At 48.1% G+C, this 27,605-nt stretch overlaps 1 protein-coding gene across 1 annotated transcript in view; it reads right to left on the minus strand.

Annotated features, from left to right (window-relative positions):
• Window positions 1-20,356, minus strand: part of elfn1b (extracellular leucine-rich repeat and fibronectin type III domain containing 1b) — a 67,756-nt gene extending 47,400 nt beyond the window's left edge. Inside the window, 1 exon segment of the mRNA XM_041071997.2 lies at window positions 19,991-20,356. The gene's annotated coding sequence lies outside the window, so the exon portion shown is untranslated.
• Window positions 20,357-27,605: the final 7,249 nt, after the last annotated feature.

A 27,605-nucleotide genomic window follows, 5' to 3' on the forward strand; every position in this document is an offset into this window, starting at 1 on the left:
CCGACGGTCGCATCCCGACGGTCGCATCCCGACGGTCGCATCCCGACGGTCGCATCCCGACGGTCGCATCCCGACGGTCACAGCAGTGTAGCTCAGGGTGATACTGCAAGCTGCAGGTAAATACTGGGCCGGTATGGCCGATATCGATACAGATAAAATGTTTTTCTAAATTAATGCATTATAAATATAAGCACATTTTCATGTGTTTTGTGTTTTAAATTGTATTATTAATTTAACAAAACCCAGACAAAGTTCAACAGTAAATATAAATATATTGTGACGACCACTGGGTTGGTAAATCACCACAGACAGTCAAAAAATGCTAGGCTAGTATCACTTAGCTAGGCTAAGAGTAGCTAGGTTACTCTGAGCGCTAACGGTCCCTAAAAGGTGTGTGTCTGCTTCAGCACATCACTAACACACAGGCACTTAGAGACGCAGACAAAAGTTAGGTCGCCTCTGAAAAAACAGCAGTGCAAAAGAGTAATAATTCATCCAAATAATCGATATTTTTGTCGAGGTTCCGATCGATATCAATCCTAGTGTTGGTATCAATAATTTTGATATTAGGATCGCTAACTGGCCTAACGTCAGGGTATAAAGAGAGATAATCACTTTGGTAAAGTCAGTTCCAAACATCTACAGTAAAAGCATGAACACTATTGAATCAATAGTTTGGTCTGAAGTGGAAAGAAGGCGCCCACTAAAGCTGAGGGAGCTGAGATCAGTGGGCTGAACCACCTGTTGAGCAGTGAAGACCAATCAATACGAGGTAGAAATTACAGTGATCGCGTTGTAGTGAAACATTAGAATAAGGCCTCAAGTAACTGCCAGTCAAAGTGCTGTCTCCCTGTGAAGAAGCACGTGAATGCGTGTGTGTCGGTCTGAAACAGGAAGTGTCTGGGTTCTGCTGTTGGAGGGTGTTTGAACCCTGGGGCTTCACCGAGTGGCGTGTGCTCCACTGGAGGCAGCGCCGGCTGCTCAGGGCCAGTAAACAGCCCAACCCCGGCCTGCGCTCCTTCAGGCCCACTCTGGACTTGTTTATAGCGTTTGTGTCTGAAGACGTGACCCGCAGAAGCCTCAGACCCGCGTCAGCTGAGGCGCACGAATGAACGAAAGGTCGACAAAAGCCCACGTAGCCGCTGATGTGGCGTGCCTGGTTTCCATGGCGACCTGAGGGCACAGGAATGAACACAGGCACTACAGCGGTGTAGCTGAGGCTAGTGTAATTTAAAATTTACACGAAGATGAGGATGAGGATGATGAAAATGGCGCTTCTCAATAAAGGACGGCTCCTAAGACCAAAAGGCAGACGACAGCGTTTCACATTTCCACAGCACGGAGCAAACGGCTGGTTAATACTGGCTTCTGCTCACATTCCGTCTGGAACTCATTGTATTCAATATATTAAGTTCACAGTTACATAACACTGCCAAAAGCAGCTGGTTGCTCAGTCTGAGGAGCTAAAACAATCAAATGTTCAACATACCGCTGAGTAAAACGAGCTAGAAAATTCACTAGCTATCGCAGTTTATTTTTATCTACCAATTAATTTGTTTTTAATTAAGACAATAAAAATCAATGTAGCATATATGAACCATTCTGTATTACAACAATTTAAAGAAAACAGATAAAAGGTAATATATTATTCATTGATGTTCATTTTTACACAGCAGTTACGTGATATTGTAGCATTTCTGTGGAGCATGTTTTATTTTGGTGGGTACAAAATAAAGGTGTGAACAGCGAACGCACTGCTTCTGACAAGCAGGTAATCGGTTTCATACCATTTAAATAAAACTCAGTGTCTTTTCCAGCGAGAATCTTTTGTTTTTTTCATCCTCTGGAAGCCCTTTTTTGCTCAGACTCATATCAGAAAGGAGTCACGACTGTGAGGCGAGACGACCGCTTTATTCTCATTTCAGGCTGCAGGGGACTAAGTCGGCCGCTCCCGTTGGACGTAGTCTGAGGCACCGAGCACAACACAGATCCCACGTCGCCGTTATTCAATTTAGCTCACTCACGTCTGCTTTCAGCTGGGATCCTTTCCTCATTAGTAGTTATTTATTTTTTAGGCGCTGGCATCAGCTCCAGAAAGACTCCAGTCACAACGTGTTATTGAATGAAACTAATTACTGGTGCATCACACAGGAAGCTGCGCAGGAGTGAACACGACTGTCCAAACACAGGCAGCCTGAGCTGTGAGCGTCCAGGGGAACCTTCCGGCCGCGGCCCCAAAATCTGAAGGCTAAAAGAGTCGAGTGAATCAAATCAAGTGGATATCTGTCACAGTGAAAGGCTTCTCAGAATAAAACACACTCCTTGCGTTTCCCTGGACAGGTTTTTCCCTCGCTGAGCTGCGGTGGAAGGAAAATGACTGAAAGAGGCAGTTTTTGTAGAAGAATTGCTGCAATTTTGCTAACATTCACTTAATGGGTCTCATGTAAAGGTTACAGCTCTAATGTGCTCAGATTTGCATTTTGATACAGATGGAATGACTGTTACACCAAGTCCACATCATCTCTTTGATCCTACAGCTTAATTCTGACTCCAGAGCTGGGCCTGTGTAAAACCTGCACCAGTAGAAAACCATTCTGAACATTTCAAATAAATGCATTTTGTTTTGCAGAGAATCTTTATATCTGAATGCTGTCGATGACTGTCAGCCCCTAGTAACGCTCACTGAATCTCAGTTGCTCCTCCAAGGCCGCACAAAAGGCGCTTATTAAAGCCACTAGCACAGAGAAGACTATTCTGGGGTAAATCTTTCCAAAAACACGATACAAGTTAAATTGAATGATCGTGTTTTCGCAGAAAACATAAATAACTGGGCGTTTGTCTCCAAGGATGAAAGTCTTTCATTCAGGCCCATTGTGGTATAAAAGAGCATAAAAAGGATGAAGGAGAGCACGTCACACATTTCACTGACAGAATCCATCAAGCCTGTTTTTCCTGCAGGAAGCGAGGAGCGATGTGGGAGCGATGGGGCTCCCGCCTTTTCTTGACCACAGAACCTCACCCGTGGGATCCACGCGCTGTGTAACCCACAGCTGAGCGATGCCCACTCACGCCGCCGTCTCTGGAGGAAGCCGCTAACTGAACTAAAAGTACATGAGGGTTCGCAGGCGGGAGCAAATTACAGCACTTCATCACACGGTGATTCCTGGAATGTACCGAACATCAGCGCTTAATGGCTGAGAATAACGATGCAAGCGTCTTCGGGGGCGAATCCTTTATTAATGCCATTTGTGCAAAGAACCATCTAAACAATTTCTGTCATTCAGACTTAACTCCCGTACGGCAGCACGAGAGCCATTACATTAGGTCACAATTCTCTGCAGTCGCATCGTTAGCAGTGAATCAGATTTCTGTTCAAACTCGCTCCTAGATATTAGCCTGTGTTTTTAATTAACACTGAGTCGGTGCATGTTGTGTTTGGCTGCACTGCAGACACATCAGGCCTCTTTAGTGTCTATTTAGTGTCTTAGAGACCTTTGCAAAATATATGTGGACATTGTTGTTCAGGCGCCTGAAAGTCTAATTGAAAAACTACATAAAGCTTTTGCACAAATAAAGGAGAAACGTGAGGCAGCCGATGCAGCCAGTTTTCTTGGGCTGTATTTGAAGGTGCTTCCATTTAGCTGCGTGAGGCTTAAAAGGTGGGAGGAAAATAAAATTGAAAAATTGCAATGAATGTAATTTTAATGAATCCCCTTGGTTTTAAGGTTAATAATATGAATTAGGTTTGCGTTAGAGAGTCAGGGGAATTGATTGTGTCCACGTGGGTCCTCGGATGAGCCCGACGCGGGGGTGACGCCCCCGTCCAACGATACCATCACAATTACGACTAATGTCACTGCGTCACATTGTGTTTGTACGGCGTGAAACCCTTTTGGAGCGATTACAGGACCGGCTCGCCTCGTCTGCGACGGCTCGCGTGGAGCGAAACACTTAGGCTTCACTCAGCCAGAGAACGCGCGCATCTGCTAATGTTCCTTTCAAATTCCAACCTGAAACCACAGCGCGGTCCCTAAAACAAGCCCGGGGCAGCACCAGGAATCATTTAGCTCTGCTGTGAGGCGGCATGTGGAACAACCAGTCCACAATGCCGAGAGTGGATGCCTGTTGCCCTGCAGCCTGTGGCAATACATTAAAAATGTAAAGTAATTTGGGCCAACATCACTCCTGAGTGCCAATACTGGAGCGGGGAGAGCGCGGGCCATAATAACTCTCTCGCCAGAGCAGTAAAGCAGCCACACGCTGGGCTGCCGGATGATTTGGCCCATGCTGTGACTGCCCATACATTACTAAAGTGCAGCGTGAAATGAAAGCCAATATGTAGACACAAGACTTACACTACCTTCCTCGCCAGAGTCGTGGAGAGTCAATCTCTGCCCGGCTCCGGGATCAAAATGCCAGGCTGGTATTTTACTCCCCTTTAAATCTGGCCATAAATAAAGTGTTTGCCTTGATAAATAATACATGTGAGAGTCTTCCTCCTTCTCCTCTTGGTTTTATTCTGCACAAATGCTTACAGAAGCATTCCTTGGTTAATTAATACATTCTGATGGTAAAGAAACACAGAAACGATCCTCCCTTTTCTGTTTGACGCTAGGATGAGATGCAGACGCTGTGAAGCAGATTCAGAGCTGGGGGTTTTTATGAACCCTTCCCTCTGCTGGTCTTTGCTTTTCCAGGATTGTGTGAAATATATTGCTCTTAGCACTTGAATATGTAGCTGTCCTGACTCTGTTGGGTGAGAAATGTCTTTCATCTAGGATTTGAGCTAAAGCAAATTACCCCTTTGGTGGTATGGGGAGTAGGTTTACACACTGAGAGAGAGAGAGGGGGGGGAGAGAAAGAGCATAAGCTGTGGGAAAAGAGAAGCAGCAAAAATACTGTATTTTGATAAAAGTTAGATTTTTGATTTTTGCAGGGGTGAGTAAAAGGAAAGGGAGGAACATTAATGAGGTGGAACGAGTCATTGTAATGGGGTTTGCTGGGATTTAAATAAACAGCAGCAAAGCTGACTGACTGAATAACTGTCTCAGGTGGTCATGACATACAACCCATATTTAGTAATTAATGACCCAAATCATCCTCTCACTGCTTGTTTTTGGGCGAAATGTGTTCATTTCTAATTGAATTCACCAAACACGGTTGGGTGAAATGAGTGAGAAAGGCAGTCAGACAGGAAGTGACAGAGAGCGATGGAGGAAGATAAACCAGAGGGAAGGCAGGGATGTGAAGGACGTGTAATAGAAGAGAGGGGAGGTAAAAATGAGAGATGGACTTGATCTCAGCATGAGGAACAAAGGAGCTGGGGAACGATAGCCGGTGCTGCCCTGCAGCGAGTGTGTGTTGTGTTGTGCCAACAACATGCGCGCAATTACCTAATGACAAAACCTGCTGGAAGCGCTCTGTCCCTTGTCTCACCCGACACCGATCACGCAGTCGCTCTGGAGTTGACTCAGTGGTGACACACGCACGCACACACACACACACACACACACACACACACACACACACACACACACACACACAGTCCATCCATCAGGCCGCGCCGATGACAATGAGTGAGGTGGCTGCAGGCGAGGCCCGGCAATAGGTGCCTTTGACAGATGGCCCCATCAGCCCGGACGTCACAACGACACCCGACTCCCTCTTTATCATTCTCCCGACCTCTCTTATCCTGCTTATCGGCTCCGCTTCCTCACTCTGCCACCGACCATCACAGGAAATTCCTGCTCTTCATCGCAAAGGACTCGTTTTTCACCGACTAAGTGAACGGCAGCTGTTCCGCTCAGGCGCCGAGCGTTTCGGAGGTGTTTTTAATAAAACGTGATCAATGAGAGGGGGGAGACGATGAGCCGAAACGAGAAATGAGATAAAGAGATGAAAGAGCGAGAAGAGATAAGATAAATAGGTCATAAAGATGAAAGCAGATGGAGAAAGTTGGAAAAGAAGGAACAGAACAACTATAAGAAAGCGAAACGAGAATAGGCCTATAAACTATAGAATAAGTCTATAAACTTTAGTTGGATAAATGGAAGACAATAAGAAAAGGTCCAGGATATGAGTTAGTTGATACAAGCATTTAATTTTAAACATGTAATGAGAAAGAGCCTGAGATACAATAAATGAGATCATTGTGGCTAAAGAGAAATAAAACATGCAGTTAGTTTGACTAGCGTTAGATCAGCTAATTGCTCAGAGGATGCTAATGGGGCGGTGCAGCTCCATCTAGTTTAACTTTGCCCACATCCACCCCAGACACGAGTCCGGTCCAAATAAATAGCTCTGTCTGCACAGTTGTTGCCCAAAATTAGAGAAGTTTTAATGCAGAAAGAAGCAGAAGCCAATGAGCCTTTAGCGTTCGGCCGCTCACGCGGGCTGGAGGCTGCGCTAACCATAGCTAAAAGCAGCTAAAAGCAGCTAAAAGCAGCTAAAAGCAGCTAAAAGCTAACCAGCCCAAGTCATGTTTCAAATCATTGCTCTTCAGTGGACACGTTTGTTGGAGGTCGACACAGATCGCCGTCCAGCTTTCTCTACAAGCGTCTCTTCTGCTGCGTGTTGCCGCTCATCTGACGGAATGAAAAGGCCGCGCTACAGCTAAAACACGACTGCGTCGGCCGCGTGGTGGGGAGCGAACGAAGGGAAAGTTCTGCACCGGCGCCTCGTTAGTAATGGATGGAAGTTAGGACTTGATAAAAGGAATATTTGATGGGCTCGCTGCGAAGGAGATGAGAGAGCGCGGCGCTCGTCCAAACAAAATGACAGCGCGGCTGCAGCGCGTGACAGCGCGAGCTAGCGCGCAAGCTAGCTGATAAGACGTGACACACGGGCCGCCGTATGTCCAACGCATATAAAGTGCTAGAGCGCCTCTCTGTCTCCCTGAAGAGCTCATCCAGCTCAGAGCGGCCTGCAGGCCTCACCCCCTCCCCCACATCGCCTCACCCCCCATCGACCTGCACTGGCTGCCGTACGGTTCTGTTTCAAACCACACTGGGTGCTCTGTATCTCTGACTAAACTGTCATCTTCATGTCCCCCCCGCCGCCCAAGGGCGTCTGTCAGGAAAGCCAGAAAAAAATCATGTAAATGGGGGAATTTTAAATCTCATCACATAAGCAGAAGAAATATTTAGAAGGGATAGATTAGAGACCTGAGGCTGCTAGTCACATCAAAGACATCAGTCTCGCATCGCTCTCCCTCTCTTTCTCGCTCGCCCGCCCGCTCGCTCTTGTTCCTGCTGTCTCGCTGTGACTCTGCCTGCCTCCGTGAATGCGTGGGCGCTGCCGGTTCCTATGGCAATGCCACTCTTTCCAAGCCCGACCCGGGTCCCCTCTTTCATTATGTTGCTACTTTATTAATTACGGACACATATGGACGAGGACGGGACGCGTTTCCCTCCTCGTTTATGTGATCTGCACATTTTGGTCATTTGTCTTGTTGAGGCCATCGTCCAATATGTAAACGAGGCCCCTTCATGAAGATGGTCGATTCAGGTTAAGTGACCGGACTGTTAATAAGCAGGGAAACGGCATTACCAAAGTGCACTTCCCAGTTCTCCTTCTCTTCTATCCCGTCAGTGCTGCGATAAGGCTGATAAGAAAAAGACTCTTCAATGATAATTACATCAGGTGTTTCTCATCGACACAACAGGGCTACTGATAATAATTAACAATAATGTGATACTCTGTTTATCCCTACAGGGAGTTTCTCTTTGCGGCTTCGCTCCATTTACAGACGATCGGGAGTCGCGGTCTTGCTCAAGGACACTTCAGCAGCAGCGGAGTGGACGCGCGCGCCAAAGTCACGCCGTTGCCCCGGCAACCGGTTGACAGACAGCGCGGTAATCAGTCGCTGACACCAGCAGATGGCCCGGGATGACCCGTCGAGGAGATGTCTGCTCGAGAAAAAGCAGTCGCGGGGGGGGTGACATTAAAAGACTGATCAAGTGTGAGCTTAACGTGAGGACGGAGGTCAAACTACAGGAAGCGTCCGGCCTTTTCACAGGGAGGAGATGAGCACATTAACACAGTCACGGATTTGTTTCTGAGCGTCAAGAAATATTTACCCAGCTACAGAAGTACAGCACAAGGTAGTGAAGTACCTAGGGTACTTCACAGTGCAAATACAGTACTTCAAAACAGGAAAACATGAGCATGAAGCTTGTTTGTGCATCAACACAATGTGTGAATAACACACATATGAGAGGATGTGACTAATTAAAGCCGATGTCCTGAGATCTGATACAAACAAATCTGATGAAACACTGTTCAAGGTCTTTTATGAAGCTGTGTTAAAGCAAAGACAGACCTCTAGGTGGAACAAGCTGCTCCTCTGGTCTCTGTTTGCCTTTTACATCCAGATGAGACCCACGACCAAATCTATTTTCAACTCCATTGTTCATTGTACGTTTTTAGGGCTTTGTATGAGACAAACCGCTTCCATTGGTAACATAAGAGTCAAGCTCATATTTGCTGTGTGTTGCAAATACTGTAGAACTAAACATGAGAGAGAGAGACCTCATCGTCTTAGAGCCGCAGATCACTGTGCCGTTATTCATTTCCATCTTTAAGATGAAAGGAAGTAAATCGTCTTATTTTACTGTACGACGCTGCAGCGCCGGCTGCTCGCATTGTAGTTAGTGCGAGGCGCTTGTTTGACACGTAACTTCAAACATGCTGTAAAGTGAATTATTGACAGCTCCTCCGCTCACTCAGGGACTCGACTAAGCCGTGAAGAGTTACGCTTGCAGTCAACTCAATACCCGCATCTTCATAAACACTTTAATGCTCAGCTTCCTTCATGTGTACAGACGCTAATTAAAGCACGGTGCAATAATGTGCACATATGCTCTGCTCCACACACATGCAAGTATCTATAAATAGCTAGAAGTTGGCCGGAACAGGATGGATACAATATTTACACCGAATCATCAAAAACAAAAAAAACAGAATCCACAGCAGACCTCGCTTTCTATTCCATTTTATGGTCCTTTGAACACCAGCGATCGCGTCACTCAACTCACAGAGTGCAGTGTTTCGCAGCCTGTGATCAGCTCCGGGACGGAAGGGGACGAGCCAAACGAGAGACGGACGGAGCAGCTGCTGGACCCGTTCACACAGGATGCACACGCACAGAGCAAAATGCTGTCGCACTCCAGAGGAACACATCAAACCACGCACTCGTCCCACAGGAACTCATTACTCTGATTGGCTTCAGGACCTTTTGCTGATCAGGACACTCTTGTGTGGCGCATTTGCATCTCAACTATGTAAAGTGGCCTTAAATGCATGCGTGTGTGTGTGTGTGTGTGTGTGTGTGTGTGTGTGTGTGTGTGTGTGTGTGTGTGTGTGTGTCCTATAAGGAGGCGAGGAGGAGACAGAGGAGGAGGGGTGGAGGCCACGCATGGTCAGAGAGGGCAGACGTGAGCCAAATAGCTGAGCTGGCAACTGTAGACGGAGGGAGGGGGGGAGGGGGGAGGAGGGTGAGTCACGCTGCTGTGTGATGAGCTACAGTGGAAGGACAGCAGACCCCGCTCGCTTTCTTGCCGCGGAAAGCGAAGCGCAGCTCCGCTCTCTGCTGCGTTACACAAGTCTGTAAACGGCCAAATGAAGAGCTGCAGCCTGATGCCATCACACGAACGGGGATCCAATCAAACACACTGAGGGAATATGGAGGAACGCGCCCGCCGTCCTCCTGCAACGAGCTGCCGCGCGCGTGCATGTGTTCCTTCGTTTGCGGCTCCGTCGCCCTTCGCTTCCTTCTTCTTTTCTCTCAGCTGTTCCTTAATTGGAGCAGGTTTTCCTCCTCGTTAGCAGGTGACGGCTTCGTGGAACCTGTCACTCAGGTTTCAGGTTGTGCTTCTGTGGCCTTCTCCCGTTTCTGTGTCTCTGTTCTCCTCGTGTTATAATTACATAATAATGTCTAATGAGTTTCTATGTGCTGATTTGAATTGATTTCCTGGTACTGCTCAGCCGCTGCTAAGCTAATACAGCCAGGCCCAAGGCTTAGAGTGCAGTAGCAGTACCTGTGAACTCCTGAAAGCCGTGAAGCACGTGAGCAGCGAGCTTTGCCCAGACGCACTGTGTGACATGCATACAAACACACTCACAACAGATAGAAATTCCCGTGTGATATTTTGAGTTTACACGTCTCAATGTGTCCTTGACTGAGCTTGTTCTGACGCACAAACGCTCTCCACTTTGTTAAGTCCCCTCTCTCTCTCTCTCTCTCTTTCCCCTTTTGTCTCTCACCCAACCACTCCTCCCACCAACCTAGGTCTGATTCTAAGGGACATATCTGGAATTTAATATGATTTGTTGGGGAAGGAGGCAGAGAGGCTTGAATGATATACTGACTTCTATATAAAAGCTGGGCTGGGTGGTAATCTCATTTCAGGATGCTGTGATGAGATTCGAGCCTGTTTTCTCTCCTCGATGATGTGACTTTGGTCCTGACATCATCCCGCTGGTGTGTGTGTGTGTGTGTGTGTGTGTGTGTGTGTGTGTGTGTGTGTGTGTGTGCGTGCGTGCGTGCGTGCGTGCGTGCGTGTGTGTGTGTGTGTGTGTGTGTGTGTGTTGCATATAAGTGCTTCATACTCCATGATAATGCTGCTCTGATGTTATCTGGGAGCTCAGCTAAAATTGCATTTCTCCGTTTTCGTGTTCGTGGTGAAGATAAAATCTCAGCATTATTTTGGCTCCCTAAAGTTCCCTTTTCTTTCCTAAATGCAAGCGTTTGAGGGCTTTTAGGAGTTGCTCCATCTCCGCAGCATTGTTGTTTTGTGTGATGGTGAAAAACCTTTTAGGCAAACCAAACCTGCTTTCTTTACTGTGGAAGAAGTAACAAAAACGAGCGTCGAAGACGAATGAAAGGTCAGAACAGACCGTCCCGTCCTCATGTCAGGAACATTATTAGAGTTTGAACTTTCCTTTATCCTAAAACAACAGCTTTCTATTTCTCAAATTTCAGTCAGATGTTAAGTTGTATAACCTTATGTGACATGTTAGCAGGTATTTAGAAACATCTGTATTCATCTACAAACTTCAAACATGATCGTTTAATTACACTTGAGAATGTTACAGCACACGGAGGTTGCTGAAAATGGAATAAGACGTTTAATCATCTTAGGTGTATACAGTGTATTGTGACTCGCTTGGCTTTAGATAATAGTGATGATTCAGATTATATCACAGGATTAAATGATTGAATTACTGACGCACTTATGTACTAAAGGTAGTGATGACAGACAGTGATTCACTGAAATAAATCATCACATACTTCTGATTAAACTGCATCATCCGGCCTCTTGTATGAAGACATTTACATGAAAGTCGTCTAAAAGGTAAAATTATGACCTTAAAGAACTGCATTGAATCGAATTCTTCACTAATTGCAGTTGCTTTATTTTAGAACCAAACCTCAACTTCTAACATTTCTGGCCAATGTGTGGAATTAAGACCGTGACCAAACATTAGCTAAATGATTTTGACTTAATTAATTAATTTGACCACTGGTGGAGTCACAGCTGTTGTGGTGTCATTAAGCTGCACTAAATATCAATCAGAGTCATTTAGAGTTTTTGTAAACTTGGGCTCTGGTTGAGTTTCCCAGCATCACAGATCAGAGCGATGCCTGTTGTTGCTCTGGTTTACTGACGGCGCTGCTCGTTTGTCTTTACCCAGGATCCTCTGGGTTGTCATGGTAATGCATGTCTGCCGGAGATCTGAGGGGAACAGAGGAGTAAGGACGGGAGCGAATCTTACACTGAGCTATTGTGATGCATTTAAAGTTCCTTTCACGGTGTTCTCACCTTCCAAACATGATGTGTCGCCGACAAAGTGGACACTTTTGTGAAAAGCATTACAATTCTTTTATGTTTCTTGCTGAAAGTTGAAAATCTCCACTTTTCCCCATTCTGTACGCTTGAGACAAGCTGCCATCGCAGCCAGATATGCCAGCTTTGCATACTGCAAATAGGGCAAAGCAGCTTCCTCAGCTCTGTCCAAACACAGCGGCGCTTGCGGCAACTGTAAAGGTCAGAAATGGAGTCTGAAATTGACTTTCTGTGGTTTGAACGTCCAGGGCTGTTGTCAACAGCGTGAGGTCGACAGACAAACAGCTGAGACTCCAGGACGGCGCCGCTCCTTTGAGTCCGACGCATCATTAACACGTCTGCTTCCTCCATGCGCGCCCAGACCTTCACCTGCAGCCTTGACAAGTTCACTCTATTTCAGGAGCCGGGAGCTTGAAACCCAGTCAGTGACTCATGGCCACGTCATCCAACAGCTGATCCTTGTCTGAAGTCGCTAAATCACAATCATGTTCATGTAGTAACTGACAGCTGAACACAGATTCTTCCTCATTTGCTTTTCTTTTGCCTGGTTCTGGTCTCACCTCTGTCCACACTGTTCCTCCCACACCTAAACACACAACCTCTCACAACCCCTTCACACAGAATTTGGGCACCACGTCAAAGGCCGAACGCATTCACACTGATGGCACTGAACACACACTCACAGAAAGACGCACACAAGTATGTCTGTGACTTGGCTTCAATAAAGTGGATAAAATGCACAGCGCTCTGGGAAATTAAAGGATTATAGGAGGAGAGATATGTAGCTTGTCTCAACACACACACACACACACAAACTCATTCCAAAGATACTTTCCAACACACACACTGGCAACTGCAAGCACATCCACAAAGTAAGCAAAAACATACAGTATGTGCATGACCTTTGACCTCTGAGACACTGAAACTGGGATTTCCTGCAGACTAAACAGATAATTACACACACACACACACACACACACGCACACACACACACACACACACACACACACACACACACACACTTGGCTGCAGAGCGCTGGTGCTTTTCCCTGGTGTTGCCAGGCATTGATTGACAAAGGGTTCGTGTGGCTGTGGCTGTGCTGCCATTGCCACTTGGCTGATTCCACAGGGCTTGTGAATAACCAGGCTGCTAAATTGAGCGATAAATGAGAACGGCTCGGCGGCGGCAGCGGGGAATCGTCAGTGTCACCTCTACACTTGAATAAAACCCTGTCAGTTCCCACAGGAGCTGGCCTTCGTCTGCTGGTGTCACAGGATCGTTGACCACCCGTTGTTTTCAGGTAAAATAGTCGAAGCTTTATGAGACGTGGATTCCAGCTCTGATGACTGGATAAAGATAAGTTCCGTCACCTGTATTTGTAACATGAGGTCGTCCTGATCCAATCTGAGAACCCGCTGTGACGCATACGTGGTGTCATGACAGGATAACGTGCTGCTCCTCACTCCTCGGTGAAGGTCAGCGTAGCGTTAGACTGACAGCGGAGCCGGTGCATCACCGCTGGTGCAGATGGAGCACAGTTGACCCTTCCCCAGTGTTTTGACATGACGATTCTAAATGTCACCGTCAGAGTCACGCGCCCGTAGTCGTCTCCAAACGCTCGCTCGGTCCAGGAGCGCAGGTTGGAGACGGCCCTGAATGCGCGCGTCTGATGCGCAATGCTTCCGGCACGCTGACGCACGACAGCATAATTGATCCATTTTTTATGTTCTGAAGTGTTGGAGGTTTCAGGGTTCAGAGCTGTTGCGGGCCTGTAAAACCCGCTGAGACGCTGAATGGGATATTAGGCCATGCAAATAAACCTGACAGGACGCGAACTGACAGACTGAAACCTCAAAAAGTAGGAATTTCTAGTTCACGCATCCCACAAATACACTTAAAGCTCCTTCTCAGTGAGTCCTTGTCGTCCACTTGCCAAACTACACAGTTTTCAAACTTAATGGTGTCCTAATAATTCCCGTGTCCAATAAATTGACTTTTATTAGTCCTTAGCCTGCTGTAATTTGTGTTGTTGTCAAGCGTTCCGCTCTCACGGGGCATGTCAGCAGTTTACAGTGATAATGAGGCCAGATTTACCATCAAAGGTACAATCAATTCTTGACATAATGGAGCCTTGATTTCAGATAGGAACCAACAAAAGCACATTTCTTGTTTATCCAACTGAAATGAGAACTGTCACTGGGAGATTCTATCAGCAGTTGCTTCCTAATTAAGCTAACCGCAGATCAGCGAGCCGGCTGCTATTTTAAAGCTTCCAGCCGACTCTGTTCCCAAAAAATAGACCGCATTGGCCTTTGCAGATGTGCAGTACAGACTATTTTGCTACAAGGCCGAAGACGATTTTCTTCCAGGCAAAAAAAAGTCAGCATCTGCACCAATGACCTCAGTGAGCCTCGTGCAGAAAAGCCTGGGACAAGCACTTCTGTTCTCATGGACCCGTATGTGTAATTTAGGAGAATTGCACCATTCACCAATTTTCTCAAGATATATTTGAAATTAATGAAAGCTCCAAACCTGTTGTATAGAATAGGAGACAGGCTGGAGAACTGTGCTGCCTCATCGACTGCTGTTAGTCAGGTTGTAGCTACATAGTCGGAACCATTCCCTCCTCGTTTCTGTCACCTCACACTTCTCTGACAACACGGCACCAACATCTGTTCTACTAGTTGTTTGGGGTTTTCTACTGCAACTAACTGGGCCGGTTATAATTGAGATAATCTCAGATTATGCTTCTGATCTGATGTCACAGACTCGAGTGTGTGCAGACATTTTGGAAATCTGTCCAGGTCCGGTGCTGCGTCCTCCTCTTCCTTCAGGGTGTGTTGTCCTAACACAACACTGTTGGGCTGTGAAGCTTAAATACTTGCACAAGCAAGTGAGTTAAGCAAGAGAGTTAACTGGGTTTAGATGTAATTAGACTGGACAGAGACGCTAACATTATATCACCCACAACAAGCTGCTGCTCAGCGGAGAAAAAAGGCAGATGTAAATTAAATACTGGGTGTTTCAGTCAGCAAGGTCATATGCTAATGTTTGCATATATGAAGACGACAGATCACTAAAAACCGAGTCTGGTTCAAGGACACAGAACCACCTCTCAACGTGAAGATGCACTGAAGAACATCCATCCGACTTTTTACCCACACTGACTTTACACATGCGGTCGGCGGTGGCAGCAGCTGAGCTTCACCCTAAACCGATCCCTATGTGATGTAGTAAATTTTTCAGTTTCAACGCTTTCTTACACTTTCACTTTGTTTGTGAACAACCTGAGCCTCCAGGCGAAATGCATAGCATAGCTTTTACTAAAGGACCAGGATGCTTCAACATGCAGAGAAATTATTTATTTGGCCTGCAGTGCCCAATGATGGCTCCTAAGCCATGAATAAGTCATGATTGTTGGGGGGAGGGTCTAAAGAACAGGCTAGCGCTGTCTTTGAATTGGCCAACAGGTCTCTGGAGCTAAAACAGTGTAGTACAAAAAGATAAATTTAGATTTCTTCTGTCGCGAGGCCGGAGTGTTCGTCTTTCTAGACTGTCATGGCTGCCGTCTCATGTCCACGACAGATCACAGAGCGGATGACGAGTCTCTACTGCACCGACGTACGCGACGGCGTCAGGATCCAAGAACGAAAGCTATCAGATAACTAACAGAAAGAATCGACCTTTGGCCTCCGTCTCCATCAACGTCTCCGTCAGAGCTGCCCTTGGGATATTTCAAGCAACAGGAAGGGGATAGAAATGACACCCACAGCCCGGAGGAATTCGTCACAGCGGAGGAGAGGGAGCGGCGAGAGATGCCTGAACGATACGAGGGGAGACAAATAAAAGACAGGGTCCCTGTTGCTCTGCATCTGCAGCATCTGGGGCTTCGTGTGACAGATCTTTATTGGGAAACGGAGGGAGCTGTGTCGCTGCTGGTCGAGGGGGTGATACCGTTTCAATAGTCCAGTTTCCAGGAGTTAATGGGACAGTCTGAGCGATTTCCCCTCTTAGCCCCAAAGAGCAACTCGGAACAGGACATCAGAGGGTTCTTTAAGTCTCTGCCAGGCCGCAGCGGCTAAAAGCACCTCAGCTTCAGAGGCGGAGGTAATGAAAGCCAATAGAGACGAGCAGGCTGGGAGGAAAACTCATCTACCCAGCGCTTCTCCATCTTTCCCACCCTTTTGTTATTTCTCCCTTCCGCCTTTTCATTTCACCCCGTGGCAGCCCTATCCTTCTTACAATCGCGCTGTCTGTCTCTATCACCTCTCGCTGTCCCTCTTCCCCCAAGCTCCTTCTTCGTCTTCTCCTTCTCTCAGCATCCACCCCACGATCCCTCCCTGATTTCCAAAGAGAGGCCGGCATCCAGCAGCCGGCATACAAACTAGCTGACTCAGGCTGCGTGAAAAGGGTGTGTGCATCGCGGCAGCGTGGAGACAGAGGCAGCGGCGGCGCCGGATGAGAGGCAGGAGAGAGAAGGCGACTTTGTGGAGAGGAAACGGACAGAAAACGAGAAGGGTTGAGACCTGCGTTGCAGAGTTTGGGTTGGGATTAGCTGCAGTTCCGGCATCAGCGAGACGTGCGTCAGCCTGCGTTGGGCAGCTCGTTCGTCATTCACGCCTTAAACACAAGGTACGAGCTCACGGCCCCGAGCGTGGCTGAGACGCAGGCGCGCGGGAATTCTTGAAGCACAGCTTGAGAACCAAAGCGATTCTCGTTTTTAGGATTCCCGGACGGAAAGACACTAATCAAAGTTTCATGAGCCTGGAGCAGAGAAAGGCACAATTTCAGCACAGGAATGAGGTAAAATATGGAACGGTGGCACATACGAGCGCGTCGTCTTAGCTCGTCCAAATATAGAGAAAAATAACAATACATATAAATGTAAAGGAGTTGAAAATGTACGCATTTTCACCTTCTGATTTCATTTTTTTCTGTCTCTTCAGTATGAATGAAACATTTTCCAGCAACGTGCCAGTGAGTAGTGTCTTAATGACATTTCAAGCGTTCTCGCAACAAACTGCATCACATTCACTGCAAGAGCTGTAGAACTGTAACATGTTATTCCAGAGCGCTCTGGAGTCGGTGAAGGTGCGTTCTGACTTTTTCCTGCTGTCAGTTCGAATATTTGGATACTCGCTGTACTGTACATACGCTTACAGCCTTGTTCGCCTGCGTTATGTTGTTGAGCTGCGTTCTCCTGCTTGGTGCTCAGCACATGCTTGACAACATTTGTAATTATTTTTTCATTATCAATTAAATAATAGTTTAATAGAAATAGAAAATGAGTAAAACACACCATTAAAAAGATTAAAACTGTGACATAAGGACTGGGGAGCAGTGATGGATACTCCCACCCCTCCTTGCCTCCACTATTAGCATAGTGTGTTGCCCCCGTGTTGGTGCGTGTCAGTGTGTGTGTGCACATTGCAACTTGTAACAATAACTTCCTAATTACAGATCCCCAGTGCTAGTGCAATCTTCCTGAAATGCTAACTAGCCTCCTACAGGGAATATGGTACATTATTAATCCATGTGCCCGCCTGAGCGTGTGAGCATCCTGTGGTGTGTGTGTGTGTGTGTGTGTGTGTGTGTGTGTGTGTGTGTGTGTGTGTGTGTGTGTGTGTGTGTGTGCGTGTGCGTGCGTGTGCGTGTGCGTGTGCGTGTGTGTGTGTGTGTGTGTGTGTGTGTGTGTGTGCGTGTGCGTGTGCGTGTGTGTGTGTTTGCCTGCCTCTGTGCGTCCCTCTTAGCCTTTTGTACAGACGTTTTGTTCATAAAGGTGCGCTGCTGCGTGTTACTGGATAATAAAACACAATTCATGCCATGAGATAAGGGAAGTGTTTGTGTACATAAATGTCACGCTGGATTATTGTGTGTTGGTGCCCGGCCTAATTAGCGCAGGTTTGTGTTTGTGTTGTATTACGCCAGCGAGCCTGAGACCGACTGTAGCAGGAGGCAAAGCGTCTCGGCGCCTGGACGCGTTAACGCCGCGCACCGTGGGCCGTTCCCTCTCAACTAAGATCAACATTATGACGGGAGTTCCTGCCAGGCCTTTGTGCACCAACGTGCTTAATGCAGGGAGCTGGTATCTGCTGAAATATGGATGACTTTGATGAATAACAACTGATGAGAGTTGATTCTGAAATCTAGCCTGGGACTTCAGCAGACTCCAGCGCCGCGTCGCTCACTCGCAGGGGCAGCTAAAGGGGCGAAAAATGCAGTAAATGGATGGGAGAGTGAGCGGGGATCTCCCATTACACAGTAGTGTTTCTTTAGTATTCCTGGAGAACTTGGCCCACAGTGACGCCTCTGGGTAGTAAGATTGAACCATGGATGGGTAGCTCACACTGTAAGCGATACAGAGGGAGCAGAAAAAGCCTTTACAGCGTTGGATGAGGGTTCAGAGCAGCAACGTGGCACAATGACAACAAGCACAGACATGAAACCAGCCGCTCCCACTCATTTCTACTTGCTTTTACATTGTAGCATGAGCATGACGAGCCACTGCTTTGACCACTGGTTTGACCACTGGTTTGACCGGGTAGCTGCCAGTGGAGAGGCCGAGTTTGGGTTCGGCCCGTGGCACGTTTAGCTCTTCAGAATCTAACAGAGCTCTTTTGTAGCAGCAGATTCACAGTCTTTGGTTTCAGCCCGATCACAAGTGTTTTGCTCTTACAAGTCATGAGCCCGGAGAAGGGCGCTGCAGCAGGCACTGCAGCACTGATGCAGGATGAAAGCAAGATGAGCGACCTCTGAGATACTTATCAATGAATTCCCAGGACAAGAAAAGATTTCCCAGTTACTGAAAAGAGCCGGGCGACCACATCTCATACCCAAACACATGGCGGCCTAAGTCTGTCACTGATCCTATCCTCTTTTATTCAGCGCTAAGCGTGGGACCCTGGTTCCTCCTCCTTCTATCACTCTTCCCATCTTCCTTTTCTTCCTCCCTCTCCCTCTGTGGCGCTCAGCCAACAATTGGAGTCAGTCAGTGGAAAAACTCTGTTAGTAGTCCATGCCCTGTGGGACGGAGTGGCAACAACATCCGTTAGAACAGATACCGGGGCAGTGGGCAGGAGGCGCAGGGCACAGCAGCAGATACAGCCGGATGAGCAACTTGGTGTCAGACACGTGCACTCCGTGTTTTACCTGCACACACACACCGTTTTAACAGGCCTGGACTTTTTCACACGCATGCAAACAGAGTTCTGTGCTGCTTTGGAAATATGATAAACTTATAACAAGTTCAAACTCTCCCATATGGGTTTAATAAGATTAGATTGTTGACTGTGAAAGCCACAGCACATGACTCAGAGTTTCCTCTGCTCATTAAAATTTCCTTTGCCTCCTTCTTTTCTGTACGAAAGCATCTGAGTTATCTATAAGGTGAGTTTCCACTTTTTTAAATCACATTGGAGTATTTAAGAGTATAGAGTAAAATGGCCAATTATGTGTGTGTGGGGGGGGCATCCTCCACTCTTCTCCTCAGACCTGATGTGTTCAAATCTGCTCTGACATAAACTTTTCTGGTGTAAAAAATGGACCCACACAGTTGAAGGCAGCATCTCAACAACACCTCAGAGGAAACAGACGTCCTGTTCAAAGCTGACTGGTCTGGGTCCAGTCCCCATTAGTCTGAACAAACGAGCTGAGCTCCCCGCTGCCTGCGGAGCCGCTGTCCATGGTGCTGAACGCGCAGCCCGCTGGACTGCGGTGCGGGAACGACGGCTTCACCACAGCACCGCAGCCCGTCCCGGGACGAGAGCAAGTGACCACAATCAAAGTGAACAATGACCACACATCGGCGAGTACCACACAGACTCACAGCTAGGCTTCGGTCACGATCTGGCACCGCACACTCGCCCCGGCTGCTAATGGAAACGTGAACGTGCACTAAGTGCCTGCGTCCGCATTATCAATAGGCACATGAATGGAGATAAGAGCAGCGAGGCTGCGTGGGAACAACCCGCTCCGTCACCACGGCTCAGCGGACGCGCTCGAACACGGAGCACATCTGCGCTAAGTAAATGAACCGCAGGAATGCTGCTGGCGGACCCCAAAGTTGCCTGCGCAATGCGAGTCCCCAGCCACCACAGGCGAGGCGCCGCGAGGGGAGCGGAGCTCTGTGCGCGGTCCGCTTTACCTGCTCCAGATGCCGCCGCGGGAGACGCCTGGCGCGGGTCCTCGGCGGAGGCGCTCCGCTCCGTGCCTCGGGCAGCGCGGGCTGCGTTGGTGTGTGCGTGGCGATCAGTGTCTGTCACTGATTTGATCCCAACCCGCCGCCGTCTCCTCTGCGGACTGTGGTGCGGAGCAGTGACCGGGAAGGCGCTCGGCGGTCACGGCACCAGCAGCGGCGGCCAGCGCGGCGATCCACCCGCGTCACGGTTCTTGGTGGGGACGCAAAGCGTTGCCTGATGCGATGCGCTGCGATGCGCTGCCTGCTCGCCTCTGTCTCCCTCGCTTTCCGTCTCTCTCCTCTCAGTTTCTGCCTCTCACACTGCGTCAGGCTCCACTCCCCCCTCCTCTCCTCCCCCTCCCCCCCTCGCTCGCTCGCTCTGCCTCTGTCTCTCTTTGACTCTCTTTGACTCGCTCTCTCGTCCACACAGTGTTATCTCGTTCTATAGGCAGTGTGCCTGAATCAGCCTCCATCCATCGCCTCTGAGCCGAGGCGACCGCCGGCCAGCTGTTCCGGTGGAGCAAAGAGGCTTGCATCGCGCTTCAAGCGTCATTTTGACGCGTTCCCGTTTGGAGAACGAGATAACCTGATAAGTGCCGCACTATCAAACCCAAACCGGGGAAGTTCTCCACAAAATTGTATGAAATTCCGGCTATGAGGGAATGAAGCTGAAAGCCGCTGCTGAGCGCATCAGGTCTCTGTTGCTGGAGGCGAAGCCACAGTAGTTCTACCAGGCTGCAGACCAGTTATTTGATGTTGGCTCTTTGCCTAAGTGCACTATGGGGCAACCTGATGCCCCGCCAGCAGACGCGGTCAGAGTAACGGCCTCTTTAGTCCAGGCACACGGCTCGTGTGGGACTGAAGGGACACAAGCAGAGGAGGCGCCTGCAAGATACGACAGTGCGTCGAGTGCTTGATTTGCACATCTAACATGTTAATTACCCTTTGCTTCCCTATAAAGCATAAACCACTTGTTCCCCAGCTCACATCATGTTCCACTCGAGTGGATGCATGGACTATATGTGAACCCTCTAATCTGCTGTTAGGCTGCGGATGATGAGTGACGCGGGAGTGAACTGCACCCAGGTGACCCCCCATGAAGCCCAGCCGGGTCGTTACAATTAGAGGGAGGAGCGACCAGAGAGGGAGTCAGACACGGCCTCTCCTTAGAATAGATGGTCTGCCGTTAGTTTGAGCTGTCTAATGAATATATAAGCAATCATCATCGTATTGACGTTGTGATTTTTACCGATGGCTCCATTTCAGTAGCTGTAGAAGGAGAAGCACGAACAAGAAGGTGTCGGCCATTTTATACGTGTGTTGTTTCATTCAGAACTGGCTTCAAAAAGGACACGGTTGGAGAATGAATTATACTTTTAGCTATGGTACATCATTTACATCAAACAGACACATTTTAAGTCTACAATATTATACATTACATAAACATCATTACAAATTAAATGAGGAGCATCCGAAAACAAATATTTGTACTGATTCGTTAAAGTGGTTATCTCTACGTCCTCACATTGTTACACACCAGCACACGTTCAAAAAAGCAATGTTTCACCACGTGGAAACAGAATGTGTGAAAACAGCGCTAACAGGTCAACGCCTCTTAAGCTGATATGATGAACTTGTTGGCAAACAGCTGACACATATTTACACATGCAGCGGTTAGGGAGCGCCATTACTGCAGCCATCGTTTGGAGTCATGTTCCCGCGTCCACCGTAAATCCAATATTCGGCCTGCTTTTGCAGCGAGGGGCTCCTGGGGGAAATATGCGGCTCTTTAGCTGCTAAATGCTCCACCGTTTCCAACTGCTCTGTAATTCCACCTATCCGCTGTTTGTCGCTGAACTGCTGGCGCATAGTGGGTTTTAGAGGCATTTCCGCGAAAACGGCTGCCTGCGCCGACATCAAACAGCACGACTCGAGTCGCGAGAGGGAACCAAACAGCACATTTACAGACAACAATCTGCACTGAGTCGAGCTAATCTGGAAAAGTAAGCAAAAGGCCGAGAGCTCCCAGATTCAGGGAAATTCATCAACAGCTAATACGTTTTGTTTGTTTATCAAAATATTCATTCGCCGTCCGCATACAGCATCCACGGTTCTTCCACTTCTTCCACCTCTGACACACACTGGCCACTGCAGATTGGGAACAAGATTGTTCTGACCCAGTTAAATCCAAACACAATTTGCCCTTGTAAAATGAAGTCCAATCCTTTCACTGGCCTATTTTTCCTGCTTCGACCACATCAACACTGAGGAGAAAGTGCCCATGTGCTGTTTAACGTATTCCACCACTAACAGGAGCCATGATGAGTTCATGTGATAATTACTGTCAAACTGAAACCTGTGCCATCAGCGCTGCTCCCACTTTCACCAGTACGTCATCATATTGGTGTCCTTTGACCATGATGCAAGTTCTCTGATCATCTGCTGAAAACCGTAATCGCCGTGGCAACTGATCCAACAGCATCCACCTGAAAGAGGTCTATACTTGACTTTGAACGCTATTAACCTGGTGGAGAAAAGGATTAATGTCACAGTGAGTCTTATGTCTTTGATGCTACACTGATCTTGAACACATTCTTGCTTCATTATAAGAAACTGAAGGACTGTAGGAAAATAATCGCCAAATGAAATGATTTCCACATGTGGAGTAATTTAACAGTTGTTGTAGCAGCTTCATCATCTTCTGTCACTAACACTTTTTATTTCTCTATATTTCACGGTGGGACTTTTACCAGGGCCTGGAAAATAACCTTCAGCTGTGCATTAACGGCTGCATGAGCCATAACAGATATTTCAAAGTAAGAGCTCCATTACTCAGCACGCCTGCTTCCTGCCCACTGCGGCTTCGCGCTGCATCCCTTCCTGTGAGGCGGACGGGCGCCTTTCCCAAATGTTGAATCTGTAAATAAGCTTTTACGCTTTGATGCCGATGGAGTGACGCCGCGGCTCCGCGCTCACGCTCGACGCCTCACATTCGTAAAATATGTCCCGTTTTCAGAGTCCTGTGTGGCGACGCGGCGAACGCATGATGTCACATCACATCAGCATGTTTCACCACCTTTGGCCATGTTTTCAGTGGGCTCGGAAACGTGTGGTAGCGAGGATCTTTGTGTAGCGTCGCTCCTGTTAGAGCTGGCGTTTACAGAGGTGCTGCCACCGCTCTTTGAACATCGTCTGTGTGTCGTTAATTAAACTTGACCTCACTGACCTTCACGCGACAGCAGGGGTTTTACCATGATGTCATCAAACTGGTTCGATTAATAATAGGTGATGGGTGTCATTTGATCATTTGATACAGTAGCAGATTGGAAGAAATACTTTATGCAAATACATCTTCATGGTATAAATAAAACTCCTACTGACTAAAATCATTGTTAACACCCAGCGATCTTTGACAACCCCAGAAGGTCAAAACTACACAACACTGTGGTGAACAGGTCACAAAAAAAGGTCCATCTGCTTCACAGTGTAACACGTTCCCACGTCCTGTTCTAGCGACTCTACATGATTTTAAAAACAACAGGTCATAGTTTTTTTTCCATTATTCTTTAGGACCGTCACGCTTTTGTTTATTCAGGTAAACACCCTGTGTTTGCTGCTCATCTTCACAGATGACACACGTTTTGTTGTTGATTATTTCCATAGGTCTTAATTTGATAGACTTCTGTTCCCATTAGGTCACGGTGCCGTTTCTCCTCTTCACACAGACGCTCCATCACAGCCCTGCAGTCGATGACAGTCGTGACCCGCAGACAGACAGACAGACAGACAGACAGACAGACAGACAGACAGACAGACAGACAGACAGGCAGGCAGGCAGGCAGGCAGGCAGGCAGGCAGGCAGGCAGGCAGGCAGGCAGGCAGACAGACAAACAGACAGACAGGCAGACAGGCAGGCAGGCAGGCAGGCAGGCAGGCAGGCAGGCAGGCAGGCAGACAGACAAACAGACAGACAGGCAGACAGGCAGGCAGGCAGGCAGGCAGGCAGGCAGGCAGGCAGGCAGGCAGGCAGACAGACAGACAGACAGACAGGTGGAGGTGAAGGGGGAGGGTTCCTTCTGACCCACAACTACAGCTGCTGCTGGAAACATCACCCTGCTTCATGACGACTGTGCGTTTGCAGGGGACAGTCCAGCATCAACCAAGCATCATGTGGTCAAAAGCACATTATTAATTACAAAACATGTCAACAAAATCCTACACACGGCTAATTCGTGCAGTGTGAGCCTGTGTGGGTAGAGGCTCACAAACAGGGGCCTCTGGGCTGAATCCAACCCTCCAGAAATATCTGTCCCTCAGACAAAGCCTGAGGTCCCTGTGTGTGTGTTACATCAAAAACCACAGCAAACAGCTTCATTTCCACTCACTGACGACTGCAAACGAGCCTGGACTCAGCGAACCGCGCGGCGCCGGCGCGCTCGTCTCCGCGTTCACTGGTTTCAGCAGAACTGCTGCTCAGCTCCAGTCGCTCAGTCCGGCGGTTGGCGCCGCCACGAACAGAACAGCGCGCATGAATAAACACGGGCCCGTTCTCGTCCTCGCTACAGGTTGAGTCGACGCTGGATAGTAGTGACTCAACATGCAAATCGGATCTTTATGTGCATGTGCAAAATTTAAATAACACGTGCAAATTACAACTCGGATGTAAATCACTGAATAAAATGACGATGACGTGCGTGCGTGCGTGCGTGCGTGCGTGCGTCTTTGTCTGCAGACCCAGAGGACGAAAGTCGCCTTTGATACAGAACGAAAGGCCAGCGGAGCAGCCGCTGCGGGAGGAAACATGAAAGCTGCAGCCGTAATTATGCTTAACCCTCGCCCCGTAAGGAGAGATCTGGTGATGCAACATCACCCTGGCTTCGCGAGGCGGATGCGACGCCGGCACCTCGCGCTACCTTTCATAAGGCCAGGAGGGAAGGAGGAGCACGGGCACGCGGCGATCCGCGCGGCCACGTGACCGGGAGCACGATCACCTCAGACCCACGGAGCGTCTGGAACGTCGTTTCCTCCGTAATTAGCCGCGACCGCTTGGTTTGGGGTTCGGTCACCTCCTCCCCACGGTGCGCACGCGTAACGTGAACATGCGCTCATTTATCTCAATACTGTAATAACACTAATGATATCCCACGGGAGCCTCCGTGTAAAGCAAGGACTGACGGAGGAGAGCGGGAGTTGGAAAGAGCGGGAGAAAGAGTCTTTGTGAGCAGTTCGCTCTCATCTCCGTTGGCAGGAGCGCCATTTGTGAGTCTCTATGATGTTTAAATAGAGACAGCGATCGGCGCGCGCGCGCTCGAGGAGTCGCGCGCGCGCGCGCGCGGAGAGGGGGGAGAGAGAGCGCGCACGCCCGCGCGCGAGCCACTGGAAGACAGAGACTGAGGGAATGGAGAAGAAAAGAGGATTTAAGCGACACTGGCAGGCTCTCACGCTGTTTTTAGGTCAATGACAAGAAGCCTATTCAACAGACAGACGCACGAGCGCAAAGGACGCAAACACTCGCAGCGGCGCAGAGCCGCGCAAACACACACATAAGCTGCGCATACGTGCGAAATATACTTAGCTGCGTTTACTGTCAACCCGCAACAAAGAGCCTCTGTGACAGTACTAGAAACACTTGACAGATATCACATTCTCCTCAGCTGTTCTTCCCCCGCTGTCCTCTCGTCTGTTCCACTTTCTCCAACATGTAAACAGGAGTTTGTGGCCACTGGCGCCGCTGACCCACTGTCTTGGCCGGGGTTCAAAGGGACAGTGTGTGTGTGTGTGTGTGTGTGTGTGTGTGTGTGTGTGTGTGTGTGTGTGTGTGCATCCAGATCAAAGGCGGATGAAAACAGTCTGTCATCCTCTAGGAAGCGTCTCATGCATATTCACCAGGGGACGTGTGCCTGTGTTTGAATGAACCCCTCTCGTCTGCCTCTTCAATAATCACTTATCTCTAAGTGTAGGCGGCTCATCACGCAACTTCCTAAGTTAAATTAACTGTTGACTGTTTTTACTTCCTCTTTCTTCCCATGAGCAACGATGAGGACATCGTTACGGCGCGAGCACTTGCTACGTGCAGCAGACGAGACACCAGCTCAGTGATGGAGACAAAATGAATTTCTTTGCTTTTAGTTGGACAGATTTAAAAAAAAAAAAAAAGCTGCTTCACTTGGCTTTAACCAAATGAAGCGACTGCCAACACCTGCTACTGTGCGTAATTACCACACGGACATCTGATGTCCTCATCTGACTCTTGGCACGAGGCGAAAGAAGCCTATTCTCTGTGTGGATCTTTCCCTTTACGCTGATCACAGCCACATTAAGCAGCAGCGGCTGAGGAACCCGCTTCATTACATGGGTTTTCTGGCCACTTTGCACCTTTGCATGTAGAACTATAAGAGAATCACTCACAAACGGCAGCCATTCATTCAAACAGCTTTGAATTATGGGTCACGGCCACGAAAGATGCAGCTCACGACAAATAAACACAATACAAAGGATCGTTTTTTAGTTTTCAGACCAAAGGTTGGCCTCTAGAAAAAAAACTTTACAATACATTTCTTTAAGAATAAAGCAGCTCACAGCTCCCACACAACTGAATATAAGTTTGAAAAGAAAATCAACTCAATTTAAAAAAGTTCTAGCACAAGAACACAGCTTAGTGAATTAAAGGCCAAATAGTGGCAGATGTCTATGAGAAGCCAATAAAGTAAAGGACTTGCCTTTGGGCAAATGGAAATAACCAATAAAGCACAAAAAGGTTGTGGGTTAAAGCCGAGCCGGAAAAGGTGAAGATTAAAAACAAAAATCAATCATGGCCGCTGTGGGAACCACAACTCTGCCGAGCAGTAAATCCTGCATGTTCCTCTGTCTGAGCTTTAGAAGCTGCGTTAGAGCCTAAATACGCGCTCGCTGGAGACGGTGTCACTTCCTCCTCGCTCATCCTTCGTTTGGTGGTTAGCAGGTGACTTCCTCCTCCCCTCACAGGCGTAAAGGGCCATTCCGCTGTTCTGTTCTCACCGACTCCTGAACGCGTGTGTGTGTTTTTCCAGCACTGTGAAGAACACCTTTCCAATTCCTCACCACAGATCTTCAGCCACAAGGAGAACGTGTCCGGATATCTGCAGAAAACATGAATGTGGAACATCAGATGATCAGATAAATCAAGACGTCGTGTTTTCCTGTGTGTGAAAGTAACTTTGGCTCATTTGGAGGTTTTTTACAGATATTCGTCTACACATTTGGAGGAAGAACGTCCGAGGAACCCAGTGAAGGAACCTTCTCAGTGAAAGAACCTGAGACCTGACGGAGCGCCGCCGCCGCTGACGTTAGCACAGACGTTGCAGTCACCTGTTCGACAGCAGGCGTGTGTAGTTTAACCCTTTGAATCCAGCTGCTTCACTCATTCTAAGGCCTTTGCGTAAACACTTTCTATATAATTGAATCTGTCTAAGCCGTTTGACTCAACGTGAGGCGTGGAGCATCTGTAATGCAGATGATTATCTGTTTTATAGCACAGTCCATCATCCAGGATGATGAACTCCTGCCTCATTGTGCGTCTTATTTCAACATTTACTTCATATCT

Source organism: Betta splendens, chromosome 1, assembly GCF_900634795.4.
Source record: "Betta splendens chromosome 1, fBetSpl5.4, whole genome shotgun sequence".
Lineage (NCBI taxonomy): Eukaryota > Metazoa > Chordata > Actinopteri > Anabantiformes > Osphronemidae > Betta > Betta splendens.